The sequence below is a fragment of the Poecilia formosa genome, unplaced genomic scaffold (assembly GCF_000485575.1).
Source record: "Poecilia formosa unplaced genomic scaffold, Poecilia_formosa-5.1.2 Scaffold552, whole genome shotgun sequence".
Lineage (NCBI taxonomy): Eukaryota > Metazoa > Chordata > Actinopteri > Cyprinodontiformes > Poeciliidae > Poecilia > Poecilia formosa.
In genome coordinates, this window is record NW_006800491.1 from 1 (window position 1) to 11,263 (window position 11,263).

The window sequence follows — 11,263 nt, forward strand, 5'->3', positions numbered from 1 at the left end:
GTTTTTTATTTTGGACCATGAGTGAGATCACCATGTGCGAAGCTTATAGTCGTCGGTCTCGAATTGAATTTCACAGACCTTGGGTTCACACCCTGCTTTTCAATGGTAACTTATATTGTCATAATATACCTGACAATATTTACAGTTACTGTGTTGTAGTGGTAAGATATTTATGTCACACCTGCATATATCTATTTTTCATGTCAAATTTGAAAGGCTGGGTTTAAAGTGATGGGCACAGTTGGCAGGCCCCTTAAAATTTCTGCGGAATTTTCTAGTTTTCAATATTATTTCCTCTACTTTGTCAGAAGAGATGAAAAGTTCATAACATTTTACATTCATAGTAAACCCAGGGTTATGTAGGCTTTTTTGTGTTTCTTGCTTTTTTTCTGCTACCTCCACTTGCTTTTTTCTTTTCATTGAAACAATACAATGCGAACCATTTTTTTTTTTGCCATTTCACAGCACTCGTTGTTAAGCCAAACTAAAATCACTTTGAAGGTTGTTACATTTACAGATATATAAAATAAATGAAAGCCCAATATAACATGTCCCTGGGATCATTAACGACACATAGCAGCAGAACCTGAAATGTGAGATCAGCTGGGGTGTGTGGGAGGGGGACGCCCCGTCCCCCTCCCACACACCCCACCGACACCCCACCGGTGTCAGTGTTGGTTGAAAACGACACCACGGAGCTGCATTACAGTAATATTGTGCTGAATGGGTCGGGGTTGCTGGGGTTACATATTGAAGCACTTGACTGGAAGAGGAACTATGAGTAAAGGACCACAAGAGCAAAGACTGAGGATGGGACAAGTCGGGTACATCATGTCTGCTTCCTGGTTGCCAGTCAGAGTAATATATGACCAAAAAGATTTCCAAGTCTTGCAGTATACATTTTAATCATTTTCCCATCCCACAGAAAACCTTTGATCAGAGTATCATATTGAGTAAAAATACCAGGCACTACAATAATTTATATTATCATAAGTGCATAGTTGAGCTGTGGTTTTATTACCACCATTTTAACTATGTTCACTCTGTCCCTCAACCCCAGTCTTAGTCTGAGTTTCTTCTATTTATCTAATCTTTATTTTTTGTAGGACAGGCTTTAAATTTAACAGGCATTTCTTCCATCTACTTGCTTAATTTGATTCCTAGATACTTATATCCTTTGAAATCTACTTTTAAATCCTGTTATCAGCATAGCTTCTGATTTGGTTCAGTTAATTTTAGACCAGATTTCTTCCAAGGTGAATCAAACTCTTGATTACCATGATTTCTTTCTTTCCAGGATCTGTTTGCACTGGACGTGGAGCCTTACCGATACAGTGGTGTGAACATGACAGGGTTTAGGATCCTTAATACCGAGAACAACCAAGTTGCCTCAATCATTGAGAAATGGTCCATGGAAAGACTACAGGCTCCACCAAAACCTGACTCTGGTCTACTGGACGGCTTCATGACTGTAAGTCTACTGAATTCTGTGAATTAGTGATAAATTTGTAGTTGTCAATGTGCTACCAGATTTGTATCATACGTTAAATATTTATATTTATTTGTAAAAAACAACAACATCTGTTTCTATTGCATGGATTAGTTGGAGATAACTAAATCTGCCTGACTGGTGACGCGCATTAGGGAGTCATCTCATCTTAATCCTCCTAAGATTGGCATAAAAGCTATTATATATCTTGGATTTTTAAATTCTTTTTATGGATTTTATTACTCACTTTAGGCTCACCTTATATAATTATTCATGACATTTTTGAACTTCTAATCCCAAATTCCAGTTTTAATGAATAAAGCTTCTTCTTTTACTATCTTGACAAAGTGGAAGACAATATAACACATTGTTTTGAGGGTGTTTCAACCCTCAAAACAAGTGTTTTGAGGGTTGAGGAGAGGTTGAGGAGAGGCATTTCCTGCTTACAGGAGAGGTCCCCTCAGATTGCTCTTATGAGCTGTATGTACACTTTTTAACGAATGTCTATTGGCAACACATTTTTGCGCCCCGGGCAGAAATATGTCACCAATCAGACAACATATATGAACAAAATAACTTCACTCATAGTAACTATAAAATATTAATCTTACACAACTAAAAAATATAAATATATTGCAAAAGTACTTTTATTTTATTATTTCATTTTTATTTAATCTTTTATTATCTTATTCAAAGTAATGTGGTGAGTGGTGGGGTGGCGCCCTTGTGCCCTCTAATGGCGCAAAAACCATTTATGAAATTAAATCTAACCTAATCAGTGAACAACTACAACCTGAGAAAAAGTGAGTGTAAACTGCTTTAGTCTGCTGGACTCGAGCAAGATTGCTTCTGCATGTATTTAAAGCAAACTGCTCTGCAAATCCTCTTCAGAAACAACCCAGTTTCTGAGAGAAAACAGCTGTTAAAAAAAGGAGATTGCATTGTTTTGGGAATCCCCCCATGTTTGATTGTGTGTTTTTATAAGATTCTCACACAATCCAGTGTGACATTCTACAAGAAGCTTTTAGTTTGCCAGAAAAAAATTAAAGATTTTACTGTTCTGAGAGTTTGTTATACCTCCAAACTGTCTAATAATATAAGACATGGTAGGCCTGTATAGATGAATATGCAGATGTTATTCTGACTGTAATTCTCACTCATCCTGAGGGAGATGAGGCAAGACCTCAGTGCTCTGTGTTCCGAATGAGTCCTGGGTGTGATAAGAAGAGTCTTTGTCATTGGGATCTGAAACCTCCCTGATCAGAGCACGCTGCCTGTAATAACTGTTCCACCACACTGCTTTCATACCTCTCTCTTATCTGGGAGCTCGGCCAAAATTGTCAATCCACCAGAGACATGGAATGCAAGGCAGAAAAAATACAATGAAAAGAGGGACCAGAAATGAGAAGAGGGAGACAGATGAAAAAGAGGAAAAATAGAGAGTGGGAGAAGGCAGACTAAGAGTTCCTATGCTTTATTCCCACAATGACTGTTGAGGTGTTAAATGTTAGGCTGTTTGGTCTGATTCCAGTTGGACAGAACTGCCGGCAGCAGCAGCAGCAGCAGCAACATGTTGGCTGCTGATTAAAAACTCTTGCTTGTCTCTGGGGAGTAGCAGATCCTTTTTTTATTCCAAAAGAGCAATATCATGCTGAGTCATGTTTCCGGATTGATCTTGGAGAGTGGGTGTTACTCAGTTTAAGCTGCTTTTGTTAGATTTGTGGCTCAATCAATAGTTTCTCACTTGAGACCTGAAATGGACTGTGTGTGTAAGAGCTGGACATTTTTAAAACACAGAATCCGCAGGTGACTTTGTTGCTATTAGTTGCTAACAAAAGCTGTTGCATAAAACTTTAGAGTCAAACTAATTTCTAAAATTACACAAACAACAAGAATGAAATGACTTTATTAATATATTTGCTTTTCTCGTCTCTTTGACTGACGTTTGCTGGAGAGTAAGTTGCTGAACCAAGCTTGGTGGGATTTCTTTTAATCCATAACAAGCAAAGATTTATAGGTGTGTAGAGTGCAGTGACTCTGCTCATCACTGACCTAATGGACATGAGTTTGAAGGTGAAAATTGATTAATTAGACCACTGCAACTAGTCAGTGGCTAATGCTTATTGGCAGGGTGAAAGCTTCTATAACTCTTTGATTAATGGCTTCATCTGGGGACTGTGATTACAGCATTGGGAGCTTTTTCAGTGAAATGCTTATTTGCTGTAGCTTAAATAAGTAACACTTGTTTTTCTCTGGATCAGTGATCACAGCATTTAAGCACCATCATGTCAAACTAATAAAAACACTGATGTAGAAGTTTTATGGAGAAAAGGTGACAAGCACAGCTTTTTCAGCATTATTGAGCTGCTTCACAGCCTTACATTGCTGCATATTAACCACTGTAAACTGGTGGTAGGTATGCAGTTTACCTACCACTAACTGATGGTTACTACTAACNGCAAAGCGGAAAAATTCGCTGTAACATTTTTTATAATTATGAAACAGCAAAGGTAGATGTCATATTTTCGGGATTTGGGAAATACGTTATTTGTACTATTTTTCTGTGGGTGGATCGGTCCCACTTAAACGGCTGTAAAGCGAAGGTTTTGCACATTAATATTACTGACTACTTTTGTGGTTTGGATCGGGCTGTAGCGTTGCTGCTCTCAGCTGTTCTTAAATTACCGTTCTCGGTGTCGCTCCTACTGCATGTTAAATGTATTTTATATAATTGTCATATAAACAAAAGCTAAGGAGTTGCGTAAAAATAATTTCATACTCCGTATAACACAAACTCATAAACACACGTATTGATTTACCTTGTTGCGAATTGCTGCGTCTGTTGTCAGCGTGTTCCCGTAGTAGTGGATTTCCTCCGGTATTATTTTCCAACAACAAATTATTCCACTGAACGAAGCACGTATAGCTCACTTTTAACATCTCTCTTCCCATTTCTGACGCTGGATCTTCAATGTCCTCAAGCTTTGAAATAGCAGGCAGCTACAAACCGTCTCTTAGCTGTAGTTGCTAAGTTTTGGGTACAGTCCGCTGTTGCCTTGATATCATCAGGAAAATGAAAAAACTAAGCAATGGATGGTACCAACTAATTACTGGACATAACCTCACACCAAAAAAGTCGATTGTTCTACCAGTAGGTCACAGATATTTTAAGTTTTGCGTCTTTTTCATGGTACAGATCTTGCAGCTTTGGCTAAAAACAATAGGAGGAAGCAGGACCCGGAACTAATATATGTGGCACAAATTCAAACTGAAATACGTCACCACCTAAAAAAAAAAAAATTCCCATCATCCATCACTACGGAGTTCTTGAAGAAGGTATTTCATGGTATATTTTCAGCAATAAGGAAAAGTTTTTATTGTGTATCGTTTTTTTAATTGTTGTTATATTTTTTTTTCTTTCTAGAAAATGGCAAATTATTCCCCCTTAAAATTGCCTAATTTAACAGACCCCGAACTCAAAGCGGTTCAAAACGCGGCCCAGCTTGCCTCTGTAAGTATATCAGTTGGTATCTAATTTAAAAAAATATATTCTTTTTAGAAGCTTTTCTATGAGTTTTTTTTTTGTTAAGTAGTTCAATTTACGGCAATTCTCTTTTTTATTATATCAAACATATCTTAAAAGATTTAATATGGAGAATTCCGTAAGTTTCACCTGGAGTTGGTACGTCAACTAATAAAGTAAACTGCGGGGCGGGAGGGGCAGTTAGGACCGCCATTAGTCCACGGGACAGGGGTAAGACAATTCTAATGTCGAGGACAGAAGTACGAAAGCAAGAACACGATCTTGGAGGGATATGCAAACAGGAGTAATATTATAGCACAGGTTGATAGCTTTAAAAAAATAATCTTAGGTTCGTAGCCAATAAGGAAGAGTTCATAGTTATTAAAAAGCTATAAATTATGTTCATGTGCAGAACAGTAAACGCAAGGGAATCAAGATAACTTAAGTACGTAGTGGTCTCTTCTCGGTAATATAATAGTGTATACTTCTAATATGTTAATGTAAACATTACGGTTATTGGCCGTTTAGTATGCATAAGTTTCGAATTTAAGGCGTCATATTCAACGCAGCTTTAAATGGGTTTCATGTAAAACTGGTTTAATTTTAAGTGAAGTACTTAAATTCTTTATTGATATTCTATAAAGATAAAATAATATTTTCTTCAAGTGTAGCCCTTGTTCCATACGAGTTTAACACTGACGGCATCGACTTATTTTTGTGGGACAAAATCAATTAGAGTTCCGAACACAGACAACACCAGCAGCTACAGGCTATTTCTTAACAAGCTTAAGGTTCTTTATTGGTGTTAGCTCGTCATTTAAACTCACTCGGTTAATTTCGGGAAAAACTTTTGTGAAGTTCTTTGCATTTTACTTCGTTTCTGCATAATTTTAACACACGTAGGTCTTTGCAGCAGTAACAGGTCTCATTCGCTGCCGCACAGGTTTAAACACAGCGGGTTGCGTCTCCACGTCCATGTAATTTTTCAATATCACTCGAAAAAATTAGTTACAACGTTTTTGTTGATTATTCATATTTCAAACTAATATATCTTTTTTTTAATTCTATTATAATGTTTTTAATATTTGTTGTTCAAGTTACATAGGTGTTTTTGGCAAATTCTTCCTATGAATGTAATTGTTAGATTGATGAAAATAGAAAATTAATTTTTAATAGTCAATTCTTACTATTTATGCGAAATGAAATGGTTTACAATGAGGCTGTACAGTTTCACAGTAGGTATAGTTGTTATCTTGCAGCAAGAAGGTTTTGGGTTTCATTTCCAGCACAGGGTCTTTTTGCATGGAGTTTGCATGTTACATCTGTGAATGGTTATTTCTTTTTGGTTACTCCGGCTTCCTTCCACAGTTTAAAAACATGAATTTCAGGTTAATTGGTTTCTCTAAATTTTCCCTAGGTGTCAGTTTGTCTTTTTTTTTTTTTTTTTTGTTCATGGTTTTTGTTTTTCTCTAGTGCCGTTCACAGGCTCGCGACCTCTCCATGGTTTACCATGCTTCTTTTCTGGAATATTAGTCCTAAATTATTTTTTATTGAGAATTTTTAATTAAGGAAGAATAATAAACTATGTTTCAAAATGTTATTTAATGCATATTACTCATTGTTAGACAATTGTTTTAGATATTTGTGAACTTAAATTATTTTTAAATTATTTGTACTTTTCACATGTTGAAAATCATTCATTTATCCATTTTCTTTACACCTTTTTCCCTTAATGTTTTTGGGAGAGGTGCTTTTTGCTATCTCCAGCTAATGTTTGGGGTGAGAGGTTGGGTCATCTGGACAGGTCGCCAGTCCTGTTGCAGGGCAACATAGAGACACACAATCATGTATATATACACACTCACATCTAGGAACAATTTAGACAGACTAATTAAACTAATAGTCATGTTTTTGGATTATGGAAGGAAACCAGNTTGTTAGTAGTAACCATCAGTTAGTAGTAATGGTTAGTAAACTGGTAGTCTACCACCAGTTTACTGATGTTGTTGATACACATGTACTTAGCACTCCCCTTGTGCCTGTTTTCTGTCCCACTTAGTAGAGTAGCAAAGGAGGAGCTTATGTGTGTGTCTGTGAGGAAAACGGCATCAAAGAGAAATAAAAAGCGTTATCTCTGTTCTGACCCTTTATAAAGAGTCAGTCAAAAGACTTTGTGAACTTAAAAACTCATTGTGGTACATCTAAGCTCTATTATTTTGAGCTGTAAACCTTGGTCTGTTATTGAAAAGTTGGGAATCTTAAAGTTTAACAACTGTCTACCTTTTGCTGTGAATACGCAGACACTGCTGTTTTGGTACAAATAATGATAGCTGAGCCAGTTTTGATAATTGTGTGTATTGATGGTATTAAATCCTGTACTGTGTAACAGTTTACTCTTTGGTTTAAAATACTCCTATCTCTGTTTAACACCAGTTTCTCCGTCATACAGTAATGACAAATCACATCTGCTCCTAAAGCAAACAATCAATTAACTCCTTTCAGTGGGAAGGCTTTAGAATATTGTTCTTGGGGACTCTTATGTTACTAAAAGCGAAACGGAATCATCTAAAATTGGTCAAAGGTGAAAGCTTTACATAAGCAACAAATCAGAAACAGGCCAATTCCGATCGGCACTGTTCTAGTACTGATTGCAGTTACCCCCCTACCACATTTTTCTCAGCCCCCAAAATATGCACACACAGCAGACTGCACTTTACATTTTAAACTAGACATTGCCCCTTATGTAGCAGATGCCAGGGTCTGCCAAACAAGAAAGCAAGTGCCTTTTCCCCATCATGACCTGATTCTTGCATTATGCCTGTTCACACTGAGAGGATGAGATCTGACTAACTGTCAGCATTATACAGAACAGGATTGCCAGTCACAAGAATCCCTGATGAGATCATTTTACCAAAAGCAAAATGAATGTACTCTGGTTGGAAAATAATGAAAACTTGATTTGACAGTCAAAAAATACATTTGTTTATTGTCTGTGTATCTGTCAGAAATGATCAGAAGACATGCATCCTCACACAAGACTGTCCAGTTTTACTAGAAAACTTGCACAGAAATGTTTGTCCATACTTCTAAAATGAAGATCTATCATTATCTGTACCTAAACATGTCAGATAGCAAACAGAAAAAGCCTAATTAAGGTGGGATTCCAGAGCTCTCGCTTAACATGCAAATGGTCATTCACACACCAACACCAGCTTCATCTGCTCAATCCTGCAGCACTGTCTATCTCACATGCATGAATATAAATTATTAAATACACCCATGCACTTATTTTCTTTTACTAAGATGTCTGTATGACAAATTAGATAAACTAATTCTGCATTTTAGAATTAGTTTAGTTATGGTGTGATGGAGGAATGCTGTTCTCACTCTTGACTCAACATGCACAATGAGAGTGACCTTACAAGCTCCAAGCTCTCCATAATGCCTGTCCTTTTTAATTGCTTTAATTTCACCTGTTCTGCAAAATTAAAATAGTTCTTAAAGGAAAGATTGAATGTGAGTGTACTTTTTGCATCTATCTCTTTTGTCATAACTTTACAGTTTTATATATAAAAAAACATGCTGCCACCAAGGTCATGTGTTTGTTTGTCACACCTCCAGAGCACAGTTGGTATTCAGAGCCACAGAGCTGCAGCTGAATCACTTTGATTTCCACATTACCATAAATGTGCCATAGATCTGGCTATATTTAAATAGGATGGCGAAGGAAAGCCATTTCCTTTTTGACAGATATCATTTAAAATCTGATCCTCACAGAGTTATAAAAAATGTCACACAGACATCAGACATATTTCAGCATAAATGTTGTGTGAGCATTATTCTAACAGTCAGGCAGTGGGTGCAGAGGGAAAAATGATAGAATGAGTCATATCAGTAACATATTATTAAAAGGCCTGAAACTCTGTTGACGGCTTAACAGTACCCTGCAGAAAAAACCCTGCATTAGCATTTTACTGCTATTAGGTTGCTCCCATTAACTCTATTTACATTTCAGTTTTTTAAAAATTTTTTTAGTGTTTTTCTCTCATTTGTTTTTTTTAATCACCTCATTGCAAAGTATCCATTAAAACAATGATTTTTATACAGTTTATTGTAATAATTTTATTTCTGATTATTCCAGCTTACAGCACTGCACCTCCATGCAAGTATTAGCAAACTTGTTAAAGGGGCCACCGGACAGGATATATTTTATTTTCTAGTTCTTGGGTGCTCCACCCCTTTCTGGTGCCATCCTGGGCAACTTCTCACATAGCCCATATCAAAAAGGTTTTCAGAAGATGTTTAAAAAAATGTTTTGTCTCAAACCAAACATGTCTGAAGATTCTCAGTTGTACAGGTTTTTATATTCAAGAAGGTTTAAAGGAAATCATTTTATGTTAAACATTAATTCAGAAATGTCCCTCTCCATTAATTTATATGTTCAATTTTTGTTGATGTTNCTTAAAAGATTTCTTTATTTTCAAGATATCTTTTAAGTTGTAATTCATTTTTAGATGTTTTATTTAATTTAAACTTTTGTTCACAAACTGAGCATCTGAGTGAATGAATAGTAACAGTTGTTTAATGTGATTTATTATTTATGGTGCTTAACATTTTTTTTTCTTACAGTATCACCTTTGCGATCCAGTAGCTTCGCGTGAAGCTGTGCAGAGGAGCGTTTTTGAGGCTTTTCAGCTCTCTCTAGAAGCCCTGGAAAAGAAAGGCAGACTGAACAGGGCTATGGAACAAAAAACAAAGCTCCTGCAAGCAGAAATAAGTAGCTTGAAGAAGCAAGTTCAACAATTAAATGATAAGATAGAAACTTTAGAAGTTTCTTCTGCATTTTATGCAGATGGTAAGTATATTTGGTAACTCTTTATTTGAAGGGGTTTACATAAGACTAACATGACAGTGTCATAAACATAACATAACGCCTGGTATAAACATGAAAGGTCTTTATGAATATTTTTGACAGTTTTCATAAAGTTTCATTTGGTAAATAATGACACTTTTAATGCAAAGTTGCTCTAAAAGTAGCATTAAAATCCTTTAAAAATGACAACTTTGCGTGAAAAGTCATTTATCAAATGATGCTTCATGACAATTTCCATAAACATTCATAAAGAGTTCTTTATGTTCATGATGGGTGTTATTTCATGTTTATGACAGTTTCATATCATGCTTGTGTACATACCTTTAAATATTTTAATTATAAGTTTTATCTGTGTTTTATATTTAAATTTTATTTAACCTATTATATAATGGTATATCATGAGGTATTTTTAGTGTAAACACAAAGCATATTTAAAATATTTTTTCCCTGGTTTTACAAATACATTTGTAAAAGATTTGTAAATTATTGTTAATTTTCAAAATTAAGATTAAACTGAAGAAAATAATGATAGTCATTAACTTATTTAAATGTTAAATAATGATTTATAAAATATTCACCACCATCTTTTCAGCATGTTCTAGCTATTCTTTCACATTTTTGCTAAGCTTTCCTATTGATGGATATGTCTTTCATCATTTGAGAGGCAATATTTTCAATTTAAAAGCATGATTACATATGTTTTTGCTCTGAAAATCTTTAATGNGTGAGTCTCTCGTCTGTAGGGGGTGGAATGAGCGGAGAGCAGGCAGGCAGGTGAGGCTTCAAGCTGCAGGTGAGCTTTCAGTTTGGTTCTTGTCCTGGAAGCAGATGAATTCAACAGAATACCTGGGACAAGAAACAGAGATCAGGAAGCGAGGCACAAACGACAAGATGAGCTTTCTCACAGACGTCACAGATAGCATTTTCTCAGGAGAACAACTACAGAGCTGGAGACTACCATTGGTGAGTAATCATCTAGCGGAGAGTTGAGGTGTTGCAGCTTCTTAAATGCTCTGGCTGATAACCAAAAGTGCTGCAGGTCTGCTCCAGCCACTCCAGCAGGGAACCAATGGAGAGAAAACAGACTTGCAAAAAACAGATCCTGACAGATTTAAAAGAACTGTATTTAAGCTGTTTGCAATTTCCTGGACGTTTGACCAAATTTGTGGTCCATAGAAGCTGAATGCTGCTTTTCCTTGTTTGGTTCTGGTTCTGGGGATGCAGAACAGACCAGAAACAGAAGATCTGAGAGGTCTGGAAGGTTGATACAACAACAACAGATCTTTAATGTATTGTGGTGCTATGTTTACTGTTTATAAACTAACAACAGTATTTTAAAATCTAGTCTCTCAGTGGAAGGATTTTAGAACTGGTGTTA

At 36.0% G+C, this 11,263-nt stretch overlaps 1 long non-coding RNA gene and 1 pseudogene across 1 annotated transcript; both read left to right on the plus strand.

Annotated features, from left to right (window-relative positions):
• Positions 1-17: 17 nt before the first annotated feature.
• LOC103129515 (glutamate receptor ionotropic, kainate 2-like) overlaps positions 18-11,263 on the plus strand; it is a 293,278-nt pseudogene continuing 282,032 nt past the window's right edge.
• LOC107834217 (uncharacterized) lies at positions 3,954-10,181 on the plus strand. Its single transcript, XR_001660004.1, has 3 exons — positions 3,954-4,825; positions 4,914-5,000; positions 9,642-10,181. It is a non-coding gene; the product is annotated as an uncharacterized LOC107834217 (long non-coding RNA).